Source organism: Populus euphratica, unplaced genomic scaffold (assembly GCF_000495115.2).
Source record: "Populus euphratica unplaced genomic scaffold, PopEup_1.0 scaffold46.1, whole genome shotgun sequence".
Taxonomy (NCBI): Eukaryota; Viridiplantae; Streptophyta; class Magnoliopsida; order Malpighiales; family Salicaceae; genus Populus; species Populus euphratica.
Genome location: NW_011499852.1, coordinates 3,583,565 through 3,588,601, shown reverse-complemented (window position 1 = coordinate 3,588,601; position 5,037 = coordinate 3,583,565). Strand labels below are relative to the sequence as shown.

Genomic DNA, 5,037 nt, shown 5'->3' with positions numbered 1-5,037 from the left:
AAATTATTTGATTGTCTATATAGAAAAAGAAATTGCTGAAAGATTCACAATTGATATGATAATCAATGATTTCTACTCCATGAAAGAATGACGAGCATAATTAAATTAAATATGTAAGAATCATTCTTTATTATTTTTTACTTTATTTCAAAGTTTTATCAAACATAAATAATGTATAGCTTTAACTAATGTTGCTTATATATTTTTTATATTTATATTTGATAGGTACAAAGACTAGTAAAATTAAAGTGATGAATACATTATGAAGATGACATTAACTTCATAGCTTTGACTCAATTTGGTATTGCTTTAAACTTTTTATTTTATATAAAAATCGTCATATGTTTTTAGTTACTTCTTTGAATAAAACTAAATTATGCAAATTTTTTTTTTACAATTTATGTATAGTAAATTAAAAATAAATATCTTTTTATATTATTTTGGCCCCCCTATTAAATAATCCTACCTCCGCCCCTATCTGGGACAATATAATTAAAAAACCCTATTACAATACCAATTCTATCCACAAAACTATTATGAAAGTTATAAATGATTTGATGTAATTTTTTAGTGACTAAGTTTATAGTGTAATTATTATTATTGCATCAATAATGTCTTAATTTAGACATTATAACATGGAATGTATATACTCTATCAAATCATGCTTGTTCTCAATACTATAATTATTGATTATTTAAAGAAAACTTGAAACACTTTGTAAACCTTATTGCATCTTATACAAGGTTTTACAATCAATACTATTTAAGAATATATAAAATATTTTTTCTATTTCACTTAGGGTGATGAATCCTCTCTTGAGTACTCAAATACTTTTATATAGTTTTTGTTATATCTAATATCTTTTTATTTTTCACCCTTAATTATGATAATATAAAGTAGGATCAAAGCATAGTATTTTGCATGTAAGATAATTTAGTGATCTCAAATCTAAAGATCACTTATATCACTATTATGTGAGTATATAAGATAATTTAGTGATCTCAAATCTACCGATCACTTATATGACTATTATGTGAGCCTTTTTATAAATATAAGTGATCTCTGCATATGATATTCTCATACGAGTGATCAGTTCAGTATATATATATATCATTTGACAAGCACTTACATTTTAATTTTAAGTATCTTTTATATCTCAACTTATAAGAATAACTGTTTTCTTTCATAAATGAAAGAATAAAATATATATCAGCCTCGACAACATTTTTATCCCAATAACTTTATCTTTACTTTAAATTCATTAATCAAATATTTAATGAATATTAGATATAAATAAGTTTTATTAATAAATTAAATGTATTTAAATGAACAAAGATAGTGTTTGGTATTGTAGTAACAGTTGTTGTTTGAAATGCTTTTCCGTTCAAAAATGCATCAAGATAATATATTTTTTATTTTTTAAAATTTATTTTGACATCAGTACATTATAACTATCCAAAAACATTAAAAAATTAATTTTAAAAAAATTTAATTTTTTTTTTTGTCGAACAGCGCTTCAGCCAGCTTTCCAAACTCTATCATAGTCAATACCACATATAACTAATCAATTGGTTACACGGCATATATAGTAATAATCACTACTATCATTAAGGTATTTTATTGTTGTTCTTTAAATGAAAGAGCATAATATATATCAAACCCGATAGCATTTTTATCCCAATGACTTTATCTTTACTCTAGATTTATTAATCAAATATTTGACTAATATTAGAGATAAATAAGTTTTTATTAATAAATTAAATGTATTTAAATGAATAAAGATAGTGTTTGTTATTGTGATAATTGTTGTTGTTTGAAATGTTTTTTGCTCGAAAATACATCAAGATAATATATTTTTTTATTTTTTAAAATTTACTTTGACATCAATACATGAAAACTATCCAAAAACATTAAAAAAATTAATTTTAAACTTTTTTTATCAATCAACATTTGGATGAGGTTTCCAAACACTATCATAGTCAATACCACACATAACTAATTAATTGGCTACACAGCATATATATAGTAATAATCACTACTGTCATTAAGGTATTTTATTGATGTCCTTTATAATTTCATGAGATAAAAAAAAAATTATGTCTCTTATTTATTTTGCTAGAATGCATGATCCACTAGGGATTATTTTTGGATTCTAAATCGGACATCATTCCCCAGTTTCCCTTCTAAAATATTAGTGATTGAGGTTTTGATCTGTGTTGAATGCAGGCTCATTGACTGCGCTCGATTTTACTGCAATGAGAAAGAGGTTATGATTCTGTCTACGGCATAGTTTTCTTTTCATAAGTTGTGCTTCAGTTTCTATAGGAAAATTTAAAAAAGGCCATTTGTTTTTTTTTTCCTCCTTTTTGGTAAATAAAAAGATCACGTGTTGATGTCTGGAATTGATTGCTGGTTTTCTGCAGATTGGTTGCGCATTGAAGAAGCTATTTGACAACAGGGTAGTAAGGCGTGAAGAATTGTGGATCACTCCGAAACTTTGGTATGTGTTAAGGGATTTATCCTTTTTCTTCATATGCCCTTCAAAACATAACATCCTTGAGCAAGTCAATCTGTCCAGTATGTAAGAGAATGTTCGATGATCTACAGGTGTAATGATCATGCACAGGAAGATCGATGCACCAAAGGCATTAGAGACAACTTTGCAGGACTTGCAGCTTGACTATGTAGATCTGTATCTAGTATGTTATTATAATCAATATTCATACCAGCATTTCTTTATGTTTTTGAAATAAAAAATTTAAAAACAAATGTGTAGTTAATTTTGTCACTAAAATGTGGTGAAATTTCTGAAGGTTCATTGGCCTGTCAGCATGAAGAAGGGTTCTTCAGAGGGCTTTATGCCTGACAACCTTACCGAAACCAAGATACCGGAAACATGGAGAGCGACGGGGTCACTTCATGATTCCGGCAAGGCTCGTGCTATTGGAGTTGGTAATTTCAAATCAAAGAAGATCGGGGATTTGCTAGGAGTGGCTCGTGTACCTCCAACTGTCAACCAAGTGGAATGTCACCCCGTGTGGCAGCAGCCAAAGCTTCATGAATTTTTCGTCAATCCAAGTTCTGTGAGTATGAAATAGAAGTAGATCTTCTGTTGGTTGAACGCAGATAATAACAATTATAATGGATTCTGTTTCTTTCTTTCCTTTTTTCTTTCTTTGGGGGTACACACACCTCTAGGTTCCAGGTCCGAGCGAGAACCATCAAGCGACTCTCGTGAATTCAATTTTTATAGCTTGTTTGTTTATTTAAAAAATAATTTTTTTAAATGATTTTTAAAAGATATAAATTTAGTAAATAAAAAATTTTAATAAAAAAAATGATAAGAAAAAAGCAAATAACAATTATAAAAATGAGAACCAAGATTAATATAAAAATTAAATTTTAAGAGATGAAATTGAATTATAAATATTTAAAACTATATATATATATATATATTAAAAGTTCGAGAATCAAATTTGATATAATCAACAAATAATATAACACTTCTAAATTTTTTATAACTTTCAGAAAGTACTTTCTATCTAAATTTTTTAGAAAAATATTTTTTTAAAAATCAAATCAAATTTTTTTAACTGAAAAATATTTTATATTAATTAATTTTTCTAATGATGAATAAAAATAAAAAAATTTAAAAAATAATTTTTCAAATACTATTTTTCTATGAACTAGCTTTAATATGGTTGCGAAGAAATTAGAAAAATCTCCAGCACAAGTAGCTCTTAGGTGGGGACTCAAAATGGGCCACAGGGTGCTAGCCTAAGAGCATAAATGAGGCATGGATTAAGGAAAACTTTGACATTTTTGGATTGGTCTCTTTCTGAAGATTTGTTAGCCAAGTTTTCTAAAATTGAACAGGCAAGTGACAATGTCTTACGCCTGTGAACTTTTCTGTGCACCTGCTTCATTTAGTATATTTCTGACTCATGGAGTGGGTGTGGATATCATGCGGAGGTTCCAAGCAATTAATTTGTGATTTTATCATTCAGGAGAGGTTAGCTTAAGGTCTTGAAACATATAGCTGTGGAGTAGGGTTTTCAGCCTGAATTTTTTTTTAAAAAAAATATTTTTAATATTTTCCTTACTCCAAATTATTTTTATAAATATTTTAAATTATTTTAATGTACCACTATAAAAAAAATTAAAAAAATAAAATAATATTTTAATACATTATCAAATAAAAAATATTTTAGAAAAATAATTACAGCATGATTTTAAATAGACTCAAAATTTAATATAAAAAATACTTTTGTTATTGAGTTGAAGGAAAATCTATTCTATTCGGCATCTTGGTACGCTTGAAATGATTTTCAAATTATAATTCTTAGTTATGAATTATAATTTAAAAATTACTTTTCATAAATGAAATATGATCAAGATAACTCAGAATAATTTTAACTTAAATGAACAATTTCTTTTTGAAGAAAAAATGTGGTATAGATTATTTAATTTCAAGTTTTGATCAAATATTATTTTTCATAAACTCCATCAAGTTTTGATCAAATATTATTACGATTTCTTTTTTTATCTTTATTTTTTTATAATATTTTTTTAGTTTTTCTTTTACACTTTTGTTTGGGGAAAAATTTTATTTTTTATTTTTTATACTTTGAGTATTTATCACATCATACCATTTTTTTTGTTCTTATTTTTATTCTATTGTAATTTATTTTTAAACTTTTTTCTTTACAATTTTTTATTTAATTATTATACAAAAACTGAGAAAATAGTGTTTCACTGTAGCAATTATAACATCGCTCCATTCTTCTACTACATTAAAAACTAACTTAAGATTTTACATATTTTTATTAAGATTTTTATTATATTCTATTATATATAAGCATTAATTTTTTTATTCACATATATATTTTTTACTCAATGTTAGAAAATATAGTAATAGCACCTACACATTAATGTTTTTATATTAGAAAAAAATAATTTTTCAACCTATAATGATACGAGTTGAATAGATGCATTAACACCTTGTTTATTGCATTTATTAACATAGATAATTTTCAA

The 5,037-nt window shown here is 25.5% G+C and overlaps 1 pseudogene; it reads left to right on the top strand.

The window, feature by feature from the left end:
• Positions 1-1,954: 1,954 nt before the first annotated feature.
• LOC105122038 (aldo-keto reductase family 4 member C10-like) lies at positions 1,955-3,098 on the top strand (annotated as a pseudogene).
• The last annotated feature ends 1,939 nt before the right edge of the window (positions 3,099-5,037 follow it).